The 17,348-nt window shown below is 41.8% G+C and overlaps 1 protein-coding gene and 1 pseudogene across 1 annotated transcript in view; one reads left to right on the forward strand and one right to left on the reverse strand.

Annotated features, from left to right (window-relative positions):
* The window catches only part of SLC24A2 (solute carrier family 24 member 2), a 282,668-nt gene extending 281,408 nt beyond the window's left edge, over positions 1-1,260 (forward strand). The window contains exon 12 of the transcript XR_008376001.1: positions 1,144-1,260. The gene's annotated coding sequence lies outside the window, so the exon portion shown is untranslated. The remainder of the gene's footprint in view (positions 1-1,143) is intronic.
* Positions 1,261-8,923: 7,663 nt separating this feature from the next.
* On the reverse strand, positions 8,924-11,000 carry LOC128571941 (ralA-binding protein 1-like; annotated as a pseudogene).
* Positions 11,001-17,348: the final 6,348 nt, after the last annotated feature.

Raw genomic sequence — 17,348 nt, forward strand, 5'->3', positions numbered from 1 at the left:
TGTTTTTAATTGGCTTGTCAAACATCAAATAATGGTAAATAGCTGGATTCATCTCTTGGTTCTCTATTCTGTTCCTTACATCTACCTCTCTGTTTTTGTGCCAGTACCATGCTGTTTTGATCACTATCAATTTATAGTATAGTTTGAGGTCTGGTAGCGTGATTCCTCCTGCTTTGTTTTTCTCTGAGTAATATCTTGGCTATTCAAGGTTTTTTCTGATTCCATATAAAACGAAGTATTATTTTTTCAAGATCTTTAAAGTATGACAGTGGAGCTTTAATAGGAATTGCATTAAAATTGTATATTGCTTTGGGTAGTATAGACATTTTAACAATGTTGATTCTTCCCAGCCATGAGCATGGTATGTTTTTCCATTTGCTAACATTTTCAGCTATTTCTTTTTTTTTTCCCAAATGGCTGTTGAATTTATTTGCTCAATCATTAATGGTCCTGGCAAAAATTTATTAACCAACACTGAGACATTTGTAATGAAATACTAATTTTAAAAATCCATGACACCTGGATAGAAATTAGATTTTACACAAACAAAAAAGGAACCTTCAATATTGCCAGCAGCTGTAAAGTGAATATACTAGGACAGACAGGACAGCAAGAAGGCCTTTACACATATATGTCTGACACCTGACGGTACTTTCAGTCACCAGAATACCTTCTCTCCAGATTTAAAAAAATAGTATGCTGATTTCTATAACAAAGCTTTTTTTCATACAAAAATCAAATAATGGCCAACAAGTCACAACAGTGCAATAGGTAGAAGTTAAAAAACCACATCAAACAGGTGCTGAAAATAAATACTAACCAGGAGAAAGAGGGGAGAGCCCTCTGTGGGGTGGTTTCCACCTCCTTAAGTGTGTGGGGGTTTCTCCTGAGCCAGGAGACCTGGCCAGTCTCACGGCACCACTCGCTCTGACAGAGCTGACCACAATCCAGTTGCCTCTGGAGCCCGGCCTCCCAGCAGCCTCAGAGCACTGATCTAATGGACTAGAGGTGGGAAGTGGGGCAGGATGAGTCACAGCTAGCATTAAAAGGAAGGTAATTTGTCTCTATTGCTTATCTTGTCAACTGAGAGTCCACCAGTAGGTTCACTGAGACAGCACGGATAATTCTGAATTTTTGTTTAAGAGCATATATACCAGAGGAGGAGCAAGATGGCGGCCAAATAACAGCTTCCTTGCATCTGAGCACCATGAGTCTGGGGAGATAGGACTCCAGGCATCTCTGGCTGGTGGGATCTGCCTATCATCACCCCTCTGAGGATACGGGGAGTCAGTGAGAAACTTCTGGACCCCAGGAGGAGGACTAAAACGGTGGAAAAATGGCAAGTAGTCGCATGTGTTCAATCTGTCTAAACCCGCCCGCAACTGTAAGTTCAGTAGCAGCGAGACTGCAAACCAGAAAGGCCTTACCTGTGAACTGTTTTGGTGTCTTTGGACTTGGCACTCAGTTGAACTGCCTTGAGGAGAGCCTGGGCGGGAGTGCAGAGAACTTTGGCCGTTGTCTAGGGCCCCAGTCTGAGCCGCTGAGCCAGACGGAGCTAATAGTGTTTGGCTGTGGGTCACAGAGAGCCATTGTGAGCGATCTGGCCCGGCAAGCTCCACACTCAGGGTCTCAGAGCTAGAATCGGGTGGGAGCTGGTAACCCAGTGACCAAGTACCCTAAGGGTGGGGTCTGAGCTGCCTTGCAGCCCTAACCCTCAGGGGCAGAGTGAGACCGGTTTTGGCACACTGGGTAAGTGGATAGCCACTTCAGCAGTGATTCCAGCGACAAGCACTTTCCTGGGAAAGCTTCTGCTCAGCAAGTTTACAAGTTCAAAGTGCCTTTTAAGTGGGCTGAAGAGAGATTTAGGGTGTCTACCTGCTGGGGTTTGAGAAATCAGCAGCCTCCAGTCGTATCAGAACTGTGATTAACATCTCATACCCCAGAAGACCACGTGTTGCCCAGACAATATTCAATAACATATACATACTGCTTTGTTTTTGGTTGTGGTTTTTTGTTTTTTTTTTTTTTTTTTGGTTTGGTTTTTTTCTTTTTGTTTATTTTGATGTTGTTGATGTTGTTTTGTTTTTTAATTTCAACCTTTTCCATACAGATCCTTTTTCTTTCTCAATTTTTCTAGTTTAATTATAATTTCCCATTGCTGCCTTTTTCAATAACTAGAACGTCATTTTTGCTACTGGTTCTACCGCTATTATTTGGTTTTTCACCCAATTTGATCCTGTAAAGTTTTCTGTTTGCTTGTTTTGGTTTCATTTATAGCATTTTTGTCTTTCCTCTCTACTTGGTGGAGGTGGGGTACTGTGTCTGATCAGGTTAGCAAAGAGCTGCTGACCTCAAGGGAACCACCCAACTGGGCACCCCCAGAAGGTGGGGTTTTTTTAAGGTTGTGTCAAAGTACCCTACTGTACACCTATATTGCTCTGTCTCCCTCTTTCTGTGCCTCTCTTCTTTTTGTCAATATTCCTTTTACCCACCCCCTCTCCTTTCTCTATTTTTCTTTTTTTTCTTATCACTCGGTCCTCCTTTCTCTCATCTCTTTTTTGCTCTTTAACCTTCTCACCCCTCTGGTACTGTAACCCTTACTCCACAGGCACGAGAACTTAAAGAGCAAGAGAAAGTGAAAGGAAAATTAGGGCAAGGAAACAGATAAAAAAAATCACTCATGAGGAAGAATCAGCAGAAAACTCCAGGCAACATGAAGAACCAGTCCAGAACAACCCCTCCAAGGGACCATGAGGTAGCTACTGCAGAGGATTCCACCTATAAAGAAATGTTAGGAATGACAGAAAAGGAATTTACAATACACATGTTGAAAACAATGAAAGAAATGATGGAAACAATGAAGGAAACTGCTAATAAAGTGGAAAATAAGCAAAAGGAAATCCAAAAACAGAATCAAATAAGAGATGAACAATATGAAGAATATAAAAAGGATATAGCAGAGCTGAAGGAACTGAAACAGTCAATTAGGGAACTTAAAGATGCAATGGAAAGTATCAGCAACAGGTTGGACCATGCAGAAGAAAGAATTTCAGAGGTAGAAGACAAAGTTCTTGAGATAACTCAGACAGTAAAAGAGGCAAAAAAGAAGAGAGAGAAAGAAGAACGTTCACTGTCAGAATTATGGGACTTAATGAAGCGTTCCAAAATACGAGTTATAGGAATTCCAGAAGGGGAAGAAGAATGCCCCAGAGGAATGGAAGCCATACTAGAGAATATTATAAAAGAAAATTTCCCAAATATCACCAAAGATTCTGACACACTGCTTTCAGAGGGCTATCGGACCCCAGGTCGCCTCAACTCTAACCGAGCTTCTCCAAGACACATTGTGATGAACCTGTCCAAAGTCAAGACAAAAGAAAAGATTCTGCAAGCTGCCAGGAGTAAGCGCCAGTTGACCTACAGGGGCAAATCCATCAGAGTGACCGCAGATTTCTCTAATGAAACTTTCCAAGCAAGAAGACAATGGTCATCTACCTTTAATCTACTTAAACAGAACAATATCCAGCCCAGAATTCTGTACCCTGCTAAGCCAAGCTTCAAAATTGATGGAGAAATCAAATCATTTACGGATATACAAACATTGAGGAAATTCGCCACAACAAGACCAGCTCTACAGGAAATACTTCAACCTGTTCTGCACACTGACCACCACAATGGATCAGCAGCAAAGTAAGAACTCAGAAATTAAAGGTCAGAACCTAACCTCCACACTCATGCAAAAGATAAAACTAAGCAATGGACTCTCACAAAATAAGACGAATAGAATACTACCACACTTATCAATTATCTCCATAAATGTTAATGGCTTGAATTCCCCACTGAAGAGACATAGATTGGCTGACTGGATTAAAAAACACAAGCTATCCATTTGCTGTCTGCAAGAAACACACCTGGCTTCAAAAGACAAATTAAAGCTCCGAGTCAAGGGTTGGAAGACAATTTTTCAGACAAATGGAATTCAGAAGAAAAGAGGAGTTGCAATCTTATTTTCAGATACATGTGGATTTAAAGCAACTAAAGTCAAAAAAGACAAAGATGGTCACTTTATATTGGTCAAGGGAAAACTACAACAAGAAGACATTTCAATTCTAAATATTTATGCACCCAATTTAAATGCTCCCAGATTCTTGAAACAGACCCTACTCAGTCTGAGCAATATGATATCTGATAATACCATAATAACAGGGGACTTTACACTCCTCTTATAGAGTGGACAGATCCTCTAAATAGAAATTGAACAAAGATATAAGAGATTTAAATGAGACCCTAGAACAACTGTGCTTGATAGACGCATAAGGAACACTCCATCCCAAAGATAAAGAATATACATTCTTCTCATCACCCCATGGAACATTCTCCAAAATTGATCATATCCTGGGACACAAAACAAATATCAACAGAATCAAAAGAATTGAAATTTTACCGTGTATCTTCTCAGACCATAAGGCACTAAAGGTGGAACTCAACTCTAACAAAAACGCTCGACCCCACCCAAAGGCATGGAAATTAAACATCTTCTGTTGAATAACAGATGGATGCGGGAAGAAATAAAACAGGAAATCATTAACTTCCTTGAGCATAACAACAATGAAGACACAAGCTACCAAAACCTGCAAAAGCAGTTTTGAGAGGAAAATTTATCGCTTTAGATGCCTACATTCGAAAAACAGAAAGAGAGTGCATCAACAATCTCACAAGAGATCTTATGGAATTGGAAAAAGAAGAACAATCTAAGCCTAAACTCAGTAGAAGTCCCACATCAAATCAGAGATCAATGAAATTGAAAACAAAAGAATCATTCAGAAAATTAATGAAACAAGGAGTTGATTTTTTGAAAAAATTAATAAAACAGATAAACCATTGGCCAGACTAACGAGGAATAGAAAAGTAAAATCTCTAGTAACCTCAATCAGAAATGATAAAGGGGAAATAACAACTGATCCCACAGAGATACAAGAGATCATCTCTGAATACTACCAGAAACTCTATGCCCAGAAATTTGACAATGTGAAGGAAATGGATCAGTATTTGGAATCACACCCTCTCCCTAGACTCAGCCAGGAAGAAATAGAGCTCCTAAACAGACCAATTTCAAGCACTGAGATCAAAGAAACAATAAAAAATCTTCCAGCCAAAAAATGCCCTGGTCCAGATGGCTTCACTCCAGAATTCTATCAAACCTTCAAGGAAGAGCTTATTCCTGTACTGCAGAAATTATTCCAAAAAATTGAGGAAGAAGGAATCTTCCCCAACACATTCTGTGAAGCAAACATCACCCTGATACCAAAACCAGGAAAAGACCCAAACAAAAAGGAGAATTTCAGACCAATCTCACTCATGAATATAGATGCAAAAATTCTCAACAAAATCCCAGCCAATAGATTACTGCTTATCATGAAAAAAGCCATTCATCATGATCAAGTAGGCTTCATCCCAGGGATGCAAGGCTGGTTTAACATACGCAAATCCATAAACATTATCCACCATATTAACAGAGGCAAAAATAAAGATCACATGATCCTCTCAATAGATGCAGAAAAAGCATTTGATAAAATCCAGCATCCTATGTACTCAATTTTGATATGAGGACAATTAATGACAATTGAGGTTATGGGGGGAAGCAGAAAGAGGGAGGGAGGGAGGGGGGTGGGGCCTTGGTGTGTGTCACACTTTATGGGGGCAAGACATGATTGCAAGAGGGACTTTACCTAACAATTGCAATCAGTGTAACCTGGCTTATTGTACCCTCAATGAATCCTCAACAATAAAAAAGAAAAAAAAAATCCATCATCCTTTTCTAATTAGAACACTGAAGAGTATAGGCATAGGTGGCACATTTCTAAAACCGAATGAAGCTATCTATGACAAACCCACAGCCAATATTTTACTGAATGGAGTAAAACTGAAAGCTTTTCCTCTTAGAACTGGAACCAGACCAGGTTGTCCTCTGTCACCTTTACTATTCAACATAGTGCTGGAAGTTCTAGCCAATACAATTAGGCAAGACAAGGAAATAAAGGGAATCCAAATGGGAGCAGAGGAGGTCAAACTCTCCCTCTTTGCTGACGACATGATCTTACACTTAGAGAACCCCAAAGACTCAACCACAAGACTCCTAGAAGTCATCAAAAAATACAGTAATGTTTCAGGATATAAAATCAATGTCCACAAGTCAGTAGCCTTTGTATACACCAATAACAGTCAAGATGAGAAGCTAATTAAGGACACAACTCCCTTCACCATAGTCTCAAAGAAAATGAAATACCTAGGAATATACCTAACGAAGGAGGTGAAGGACCTCTATAAAGAAAACTATGAAATCCTCAGAAAGGAAATAGCAGAGGATATTAACAAATGGAAGAACATACCATGCTCACGGACGGGAAGAATCAACATTGTTAAAATGTCTATACTTCCCAAAGCAATCTACCTATTCAAGGCCATTCCTATCAAAATACCAACATCGTACTTTCAAGATTTGGAAAAAATGATTCTGCGTTTTGTATGGAACCGGAAAAAACCCCGTATAGCTAAGGCAGTTCTTAGTAATAAAAATAAAGCTGGGGGCATCAGCATACCAGATTTTAGTCTGTACTACAAAGCCATAGTGGTCAAGACCTCATGGTACTGGCACAAAAACAGAGACATAGACACTTGGAATCGAATTGAAAACCAAGAAATGAAACTAACATCTTACAACCACCTAATCTTCGATAAACCAAACAAGAACATACCTTGGGGGAAAGACTCCCTACTCAATAAATGGTGTTGGGAGAACTGGATGTCTACATGTAAAAGACTGAAACTGGACCCACACCTTTCCCCACTCACAAAAATTGATTCAAGATGGATAAAGGACTTAAATTTAAGGCATGAAACAATAAAAACCCTCAAAGAAAGCATAGGAAAAACACTGGAGGATATTGGCCTGGGGAAAGACTTCATGAAGAAGACTGCTATGGCAATTGCAACAACAACAAAAATAAACAAATGGGACTTCATTAAACTGAAAAGCTTCTGTACAGCTAAGGAGACAATAACCAAAGCAAAGAGACAACCTACACAATGGGAAAGGATATTTGCATATTTTCAATCAGACAAAAGCTTGATAACTAGGATCTAGAGAGAACTCAAATTAATCCACATGAAAAAAGCCAGCAATCCCATATATCAATGGGCAAGAGACATGAATAGAACTTTCTCTAAAGATGACAGACGAATGGCTAACAAACACATGAAAAAATGTTCATCATCTCTATATATTAGAGAAATGCAAATCAAAACAACCCTGAGATATCATCTAACCCCAGTGAGAATGGCCCACATCACAAAATCTCAAAACTGCAGATGCTGGCGTGGATGTGGAGAGAAGGGAACACTTTTACACTGCTGGTGGGACTGCAAACTAGTACAACCTTTCTGGAAGGAAGTATGGAGAAACCTCAAAGCACTCAAGCTAGACCTCCCATTTGATCCTGCAATCCCATTACTGGGCATCTACCCAGACGGAAAAATATCCTTTTATCATAAGGACACTTGTACTAGACTGTTTATTGCAGCTCAATTTACAATCGCCAAAATGTGGAAACAGCCTAAATGCCCACCAACCCAGGAATGGATTAACAAGCTGTGGTATATGTATACCATGGAATACTATTCAGCCATTAAAAAAAATGGACACTTTACATCCTTCGTATTAACCTGGATGGACGTGGAAGACATTATTCTTAGTAAAGCATCACAAGAATGGAGAAGCATGAATCCTATGTACTCAATTTTGATATGAGGACAATTAATGACAATTATGGTTATGGGGGGGAAGCAGAAAGAGGGACGGAGGGAGGGGGGTGGGACCTTGGTGTATATCACACTTTATGGGGGCAAGACTTGATTGCAAGAGGGACTTTACCTAACAATTGCAATCAGTGTAACCTGGCTTATTGTACCCTCAATGAATCCCCAACAATAAAAAAAAAAAAGAGCATATATATGGCTTATTCAGGCAAGGAGACATGTACATTCTAGCCCAAGCAAGCAATCGGAGTCATTCTGTTTTTACTAGAGGGTCAGTCATGGAAAGGACTTCTGGTTTGAGAAACATCCTTTGTGTGGAGGCACCAGGACAAGGCAACCACCTTCCCACCAACCCGGTAAAAAGGCCTTTGCTGGCTACGGCAGTGAGTAACAGGCAGGAGTGGGGCCTCCTCCATGCTGGGCCTTGTAGGGCCCAGGGCAGGTGGGCAGGCTCCACAGGCAGCCTCCATCTGCAACCAAAGGAGGCCGTCCTGGTGACTCGGGCTCATGGACTGTGGTTTGGAACTGTCAAAAGAGAGTTACCGGGTGGGTAACAGGTACACCCATAGGAGCCATTCTGGCTAGTCAGAAAACATGAGGCAGCTCCCCCATTGTATAATCTGCACCAAAAAGGTGTGAAAGGCACAAGCAAGAGTGACCAGGGACACAGAGATCCGGAGGGCAGGATGTGGGGCAGGCAGGCACAAGACTGACCTGATTGGGTTCCCCCCCAAATGAGAAAGAGATCCTGATTCTGCTGTGATAAAAAAGCAAAGAAAGACAATTTTTGGTTTACAAAGAAGCCACTCAAGGGTTAAAGTAGTTATTTTAAGTTAACAAAGAAAATTAATCTTCAAATAAGCTGACACTATCTGGAAAACTAATCTGTCCCCTACCAGCCCGCAATGTGCCCTCTGCTTCGACCTCCCACTGGACCTGAGCCTGCTGTGAGGGGTCAGACGTGTGAAAGAGGAAGGGTCTCTGAGAAGAGAAGACATCTTTACAGAATAGACAGTGCGAGAGAGCGCACCTGCAGCTCTCAGCATTACAGTCAGATGCACAGGTCCTTGTAAGTCTAGAGGATTCCACCACGAGCACACCAGGCCGCTCAGATGGGCGTCTCCTTCCTGTCCTTGCTCGGGGATGGTTTCACTTGCTCCTTGCCTGCCTTTGGCTGCTTTGGCCTCCACGACCCCATCTCTGGGCAGCTGGGCCATCCCCCCTCGCCGCTCAGGCTCCTTGTCCTCTGGCGCCGCCTGATCAGACTTGGCGCGCTGAACCTGCAGCAGGCGGAGCTGAACGCACAGCTCGAGGATGGCCTCCCGCTCCTCGTGAATCGCTTGGTTCAGGTGATTGTTCTTTATTTCTAGCTCTTCATTCTGTCTCTGTAGATCTTCTAGAATGATCTGCAGTTCCTCTTCGTCCTCACTCTCACTCTCGCTCTCCTCGGTTTCTCTTGGGCCGTGCTGCTGGCGGCTCTGAATCTCTGCAATCTCAGCTGCTAGGCATTCTCTCTCTTCTTTTTTGGTGGCAATCTGCCGACGCAGAAACTGCTCCATGGCCAGTAGCTCCTCCTGATCTCATTCTCCTGGGCAAGGAGAATATTTATAACTTCTTCATTTTCATTCATTTCTTCTTTGGAAACATCCTCTTTTGAAAGACTGGCTATCTCTTCTGCAATCTTGGTTTCACACTCCTGCCTTTTTGCTTCTCTTAGTTTTCTTTTGAGAGCTGTCAAAATCCTTTGTACTTCCCATAATCTTTCTTCTTTAGACAAATCCTTTATCCCACCCTACAGATCTCCATGTAAACAATTCAAAAGAAACTCCTGTCTCCGGATCTCTTCCTTGATGCCAACCTGGGTCTCTGGCAATGTGGGCATCGTGGCCATGTTAGACCACCGCAGAGGTTTTGTCACTTGCTTTAGAACCACATTTCCAAAGAGTTCTTGCACACATGTGAAAAACACATACAGGACTCTATTACTGATCTGAACAGTTGGACTGAGCACTATAGAAATGTTCTGAATATTCATTTTGGTTTCCAGTTCCTTTGTAATGACATGGTCCATGTGCACAATGAGCCAGGAAATCAGAAGATAGTTACATTCCGGCAGTTCTTTGAGCAAGCACTGGAATTCCTGTACTTTCTCACTCTCTGAGGTCCTACCACAAGCCTCTTCAAATTGGGGCATAAGCTCTTTGGTAAGCAAATTCTCTGGAAGTTCTCGCAAATACTGCTTCAGCAAACTGGCTACAGTGTTAGGCTCATACTCTTCCAAGCTTGTAGACTCCTCTCGGTCATAAGCTACTTTTAGCTCATCCACTTTTGATTTAATTCCTGAAACTCTATAGATGCCTTCACAGTTCATGCCATACTTCTCTACGTAATCTATACATTCACGGAAAACTGCCGGCAGCCAAATGCCATCATACATCATGGTCCTCTATACTGCATTGGCCAAAGGAATTCCAAAAATGGAATCATCAACCTGAGGCACCTCTGGCTCCTGAATTGGCTTCTTCTTTTTTTTCTTTTCCTTCCACTGTTTAACAACACCTGCTGCTGTCAAGTCTCTTGACTTCTTCTCTTTATGTTTTTCTTCTGTGTGCTTTTCTTCTTTATGCTTTTCATCTTTGGGTTTCTCGTTTATTTTAAAATCCTTCTCCTTTTTAGAAAAGCTGGGCTTCTTAAAAACATGGATTCCCTTGGACCTCTTCATTTTAGAAGGACTTTCAGCTTCATCTCCAGAGCTATCTTCCTGAAAAGTAGCATAGCCTTCAGTCCTTTGTTCCTTTTTCTTAAATTTTGCTTTTTTCTTGCCATGGTCTTGCTCATCATCAGACGCTACATCAGGAGGCTCGTGGAGGATGTCATGGGGGGGTGAAGGTTCACCAGTACTGTACAATCCAGGAAACTTAGTAGGGCTGATCTCTTCAGAGCTGTGGGTGAGCCCGCTGCCATGCTCCACCCTGTGGTGTTCACTGGGGCTGCTGGTGGGGGGCAGGAAGCACTCGGTCATGCTGATGCCCTGACAAGGTCTTCTCTGTTACCTATCCATTACACCTGTGCCTGCCGCAGCACGACTGCCTGCTCCGCTGCAGCCACAGCCTCCTAACGTTCACGCCGCCAGAGCAGCCGTCTCCTGCACTGCGCCCCAGTCCGGCTGGGGGCGCCCCATCCCCTCCCCGCCCAGCCTCCACCTGTTTACAATGATTGGGACAGAACAGGCAGAACCGGGCCAGCATGCCATTTTCAGCTATTTCTTTTCTTAGAGTTTCATAGTTCTCTTTATAGAGATCTTTCACATCCTTTATTGGATAAACTCCCAAATATTTCATCTTTTTTGGCACTACCATGAATGGAATAGAGTCCTTAACTGTTTTTTCAACTTGACTATTGTTGGTATATATAAAGGCTACCAATATATGAATGTTGATTTTGTAACCTGAGATGCTGCTGTATTCCTTGATCACTTCTAAGAGTTTGTAGTAGAATCCCTGGTATTCTCCAGATATACAATCATATCATCTGCGAAGAGTGAAAGTTTGATCTCTTCTGACCCTATGTGGATACCCTTGATCGCCTTTTCTTCCCTAATTGCGATGGCTAAAACTTCCATTACAATGTTAAAGAGCAGTGGAGACAATGGGCAGCCTTGTCTGGTTCCTGATCTGAGTGGAAATGATTTCAATTTAAGTCCATTCAATACGATATTGGCTGTGGGTTTGCTGTAGATGGCCTCTATCAGTTTAAGAAATGTCCCTTCTATACCGATTTTCTTAAGTGTTGTGATCATGAAGGGATGCTGGATATTAACAAAAGCTTTTTCTGCATCAATTGAGAGAATCATATGGTCTTTGTTTTCTAATTTGTTTATGTGCTGAATTATATTTATAGATTTATGTATATTGAACCAGCCTTGAGATCCTGGGATAAAACTGATTTTGTCATGATGTATAATTTGTTTGATGTGTTGCTGGATTCTGTTTGTTAGGATCTTGTTGAATATTTTTGCATCTATATTCATTAGTGATATTGGTCTATAATTTTCTTTTCTTGTTGGGTCTTTTCCTGGTTTGGGGATCAGGGTGATGTTTGCTTCATAGAATGTGTTGGGTAGTCTTCCTTCTTTTTCTATATTTTGGGACAGGTTGAGCAATATAGGTACTAGTTCCTCTTTAAAGGTTTGGTAGAATTCTGACGTGAAGCTATCTGGTCCCGGGCTTTTCTTTTTAGGGAGATCTTGTATGGTTGATGCTATTTCAGGACTTGATATAGGCCTGTTCAACATTTCCACTTGATTCTGGCTAAGTCTTGGAAGGTGACATGCTTCCAAGTATTGGTCAATTTCCTTCATATTTTCATATTTCTGAGAATAAAGTTTCTTGTAATATTCATTAAGGATTTTTTGGATTTCTGAGGAGTCTGTTGTTATTTTGTCTTTGTGATTTCTGATTGATGAAATTAGAGATTTTACTCTTTTTTTCCTGGTTAGGTTAGCCAAAGGTTTATCTATTTTAATGAGCTTTTCAAAAAACCAACTTTTTGATTTATTGATCTGTTGTATAATTCTTTTGTTTTCAATTTCATTTAATTCTGCTCTAATTTTGGTTATTTCTTTTCTTCTACTTGGTTTGGGGTTGGAATGTTCTTCCTTTTCTAGTTGCTTGAGATGTCCCACTAAGTTGTTAAGCTCCTCTCTTTCCATTCTGTTGAGGAACGCTTGCAGTGCTATAAATTTCTCTCTTAGGACTGCCTTTGAGTATCCCAGAAGTTCTGATAATTCATGTCTTGTCATCTTGTTTCAAAAATTTGGCAATTTCCTTCTTAATCTCATCTCTGACCCAGCTATCCTTCAGCATAAGGTTATTTAACTTGCATGTTTTTGTGTGAGTGTGCAGATTCCTGTTGTTACTGAGTTCAACTTTTATTCCATGGTGGTCCGAGAAGATGCAAGAAATAATTTCTATTTCTTCAAATTACTGAGGTTAGACTTGAGACGTAAGATGTGATCAATTTTGGAGTATGTTCCATGGGCTGATGAGAAGTATGTGTATTCAGTTTTGTTGGGATGAAATGTTCTGTAGACGTCCGCTAAATCAAATGTTGGATGGTTAGGTTTAAATCTAAAATTTCTTTGCTCAGCTTCTTATTAGAGGATCTATCCAACACTGCCAAAGGTGTGTTGAAATCTCCAACTATTATGGAGCTGGAGGAAATCAAGTTGCTCATGTCTGTTAGAGTTTCTCTTATAAATTGAGGTGCATTCTGGTTGGGTGCATAGATATTAATAATTGAAATCTTATCATATTGAGTACTACCCTTAACAAATATAAAGTGACCATTCTAATTGTTCCTTACTTTTGTTGGTTTAAAGCCTATTGTAGCTGTAGTTGTAGCACCTGTAACACCTGCTTTTTTCTGATTACCATTTGCCTGAAATATGGATGACCATCCTTTCACCCTGAGTCTATATTTGTCTTTTAAGGTAAAATGTGACTCTTGTATGCAACAAATATCTGGCCTGAGTTTTTGTATCCAGTCAGCTAACCCGTGCCTCTTTAGAGGACAGTTTAAGCTGTTCACATTAATGGAGAATATTGATAAGTCTGGTAAAATTTGGGGTATCAAGTTTTTCAAAAGTCCAGTGCATATTTTTAATCCTTTTGCCACTGTGGATGTTGGAGTTTGATCAAAAGTCTCCAAGTGAGTTTACTTTTGTGGTAGGGGATTGGGCTGGTCATTATGGAGGATAGGTCAGAGACTATCCTGAAGAACTGGTTTGGTTATAGCAAATTTCTTCAACATATGAATGTCATTAAAGTATTTAATTTCTCCATCATAAATGAAACTCAGTTTAGCTGGATATAGGATCTGGGGTTGAAAGTTATTTTGCTTTAGGAGATTAAAAGTCGATGACCACCCTCTTCTGGCTTGAAAAGTTTCAGCAGAGAGATCTGCAGTCATTCTAATATTCTTCCCTTTGTAGGTAATGGATTTCTTACCTCTGGCTGCTTTCAGAATTCTCTCCTTCATATTAACTTTAGTGAAGTTAATTATGATATGCCTGGGGTGTGTCTTATTCGGATTGAGTCATGCTGGGGTTCTGAAACTGTTTGCTATCTGAATTTCACAATCTCTTAGCATGTCTGGAAAATTCTCTTTCATAATTTCATGGAGAAGGGCCTCTGTGCCTTGCGAGGCCACCTCATCACTTTCAGGAATTCCAGTGAGGCAGATATTAGCCTTCTTCAAATTATCCCAGAGCTCTCTGAGAGAATGATCCATTTTTGCTCTCCATTTCTCTTCCTCTTTGAGAGTTTGGGAGCGTTCAAAGGCTTTGTCTTCAATGTCAGAAATCCTTTCTTCTGCTTGCTCCACTCTGTTACTGAGGGCTTGTACTGTATTTTTCAGATCTTTGAGGGTTGCACATTCTTGCTTCAGTGCATCAAAATCTTTGGTGGTTTTGTCTTTAAATTCGTTAAATTCTTGAGACAACTTTTGAATTTCTCCTCGAATTTCTAATTCTGAATTTTGAATTGCTCCTCAAATTTCTAATTCCAAATTTTCCTTCATTCTATTAATCTTTTTGCAATCCAAATTCTGAATTCAATTTCTGACATCTCAGCCAGCTGTTTATGAATGGGATCTTCAGTTACATCTGCCATATCTTTCCTTGGGGGACGGTTGATCTATTCTGGTTATTCATGTTACCAGAGTTTTTCTGCTGATTCCACCCCATGATTGTTTTACACTGTTTGATTTTTCCCCTGGAGTTTTGTCAAGGACCCGTACAGTGCTAAAGCCTGAGAAACTGGGGACCTGTTTGGTGTGGTGGGGCTAAGTGGTTCTGTCTTGTTTTCAGCTGGTCTCTGTTCAACCCTAGTGAAATAGTTACTCTGGGTTTAAGTTTCAGCTGTGTAGAAATACCAGCAATTAAGTCACCCCACCCCCTATAGGCAACAATTGGAAAAGGAAAATCAAACCTTCCTACAATCACACGCCCAGGGCACCACCTGAATAGTCCTCGGGCGATTGGCTCAGTTCAAAAAGTCCAAATCAATTGTCTCAGTTAGCACCTGTCTCAGGTGGGAGAGTTTAAAAGGTCTCTGGCAACTGGATCGCAGGGGTCTGGTGACTACTCAGATATGGCTTGCTCTGGTGCTCCATGGAATCAGGAGGACCCACCCAGCAAGATCAGTCTGAGAAAGTTGATGCCTCCTTCCCCACCTTGCACCTCTGTCACACCCAGTCACTGATAGCCCCGCAGGGCTATGACTCAGTTGCCTGTAGTGAACAGATACTACAGTGGTTTGCACCTGCCTGAATCACAAGGAAATCTATTTCTGCTCAGCCAGGCTACTGTGCTCTGCCTCTATCTAGCAGGGGGAGGTGAGGCCTAACAACCTCGGACACTTGATGGAGGCTGGGTGGTGTTCACTCAGTTCCAGTCCCGCCCCTGATTGATGTTACTGACAGAAAAGAACAGAACTACTTTGCGGGAATTTGTTTCTGTCCCTGCTAAATTCCCCTACAGAAGAGAAGCTGTTTTGAGTTCCCAGTGCCTGTGCCTCAGACCCTGTCTTTGCTCCTACAGGTTTGTATTTGGTTAGCTGTCAGTTCTAGCCACCTGTCTTCCTTTGTCTATAGGCTGACGATCCCCTGAGGGCTGGGTGCGTCTTAGGCTCAGTAAAGTGGTCCTCTGGGTCAGCCCCACCCTGGCAACTTCCCCGGCTCTGCGTGTGCATTTCTAGTCCCCGCGCTCCACCCAGGCCGGTACCGCCTCAGGCAAACCCTTTACTCACGGGGCCTGCATTTCCATCTCAGATCTGTTCCATGGTGGTTGCCACCTGAGTAGATGCCTGGCCTCCTCTGGTTGCCCAGGGAGACAGGGGGTGTGGCTTCAGAATATCCGAGAGTGAGCCCTATTGTTGCCAAAAGATGGCTTCTATTCTGTGCTTTGGGGCACCGCTGCTCCAGTGTGGTTCCCTCTCAGCCAACCATCCTCTCCTCACTCCTGTACTGTAGAGTCAACACTGACCAGCTGCAGTTTAGGCCCTGTCCACACCCCTCGAGAAATCACCCAAGAATCTGGACTCCTGGGGGACAGGCTTCCAGACTGCAGAGTGAGAGTGGAGGGGAGTGCTGGGAGCTCAGAGTTGCAGGTAGAGAATATATACAGTTTTATACAGTTTTATGCCTGACAGGAGAATGCTGTGGCACCCTAGTAGGGAAAGTAGGTCCAGTTTTTAGAGGGTCTCTCCTGTGGAGTGAAGTGGGAGGACCTTTGAACTCTGCTCGTTTGTTTGTGGGGCACTCCAAGCTGTTCTCTTGGGGGAGGGGACTCCCATCCACTTGGTGATGGATTTTGTACCTTTCGTTTGTATCCTTGAGGTTGCAGCTTGCCTCAGCGGGGTTGATGTGTGTTCTTCAACCTTCTCTCTTGGTGCAGCTCTAAACCACCAGGTTACTTGCTAAATTTCTGTCCTTTAACTCTCCTTCTGGATGGGAGCCTCCATGGAAAGCTGGCTTCAGTCAGCCATCTTGTCTCTGCCCTCCACCCAGCTAACTCTTTTGTCTATTTTTCTAAAGCAGTGAGAACTCAAAATAAACGTAATATTTTTCAACTAAAAAAAAAAATTAGTATCATGAGTCCAGTGTAAATTGCAATCAGATTATGCAAAAATGCTAGATTTCTTTCGAAGTTCTTAAAATAAAAATGTACCCAAAATATCCCAATGATGATAACATTTATTCAAAACCACACTAAAATATTAATACTGTGAATTTGATTTACTTTCTTATCTCTATAACATCTTCCCAGTTGAAAAGTCACCCTACTGGGGTGGCGCCTGTGGCTCAGTCGGTAAGGCGCCGGCCCCATATACCGAAGGTGGCGGGTTCAAACCCAGCCCCGGCTGAACTGCAACCGAAAAATAGCCGGGCACTGTGGCGGGCGCCTGTAGTCCCAGCTACTCAGGAGGCTGAGGCAAGAGAATCACTTAAGCCCAGGAGTTGGAGGTTACTGTGAGCTGTGTGAGGCCACGGCACTCTACCAAGGGCCATAAAGTGAGACAGAGTCTCACTACCAAAAAAAAAAGAAAAGAAAAGAAAAGTCACCCTACTAATGAGCAGGCTGACCATCTCAGACAGGATCAAATAACTAAGGCTCAATACTGTTATTTATCATTTAGAGAATCGATCCCCGGACATGACACACGGGACCTACATAGTACCAGCATTATTCTACTGAAGCCAAAGGTAATCAGGTAACACTCTGACGGAGTCAAATTTTCTCCCATGTCTGTGTAGGGCCCCTTCCTCACCAAACCCATGTCTTTCAACTGGAGTTTAATTTTGTAATCCAATGGGCATCACTGCTATTACCATTATTATTTTTTCTATTGAAATTCCTTTCAAAAATCTTGTCTTTGCCTTTGAATAACTGAATTCTGTAACTTCACCTGGGTTACAGCCAATTTTTCTATACCACTTGACTGTATTTAATCTCTTTAGAGCCTAATTAGATT

Source organism: Nycticebus coucang, chromosome 2 (assembly GCF_027406575.1).
Source record: "Nycticebus coucang isolate mNycCou1 chromosome 2, mNycCou1.pri, whole genome shotgun sequence".
Taxonomy (NCBI): domain Eukaryota; kingdom Metazoa; phylum Chordata; class Mammalia; order Primates; family Lorisidae; genus Nycticebus; species Nycticebus coucang.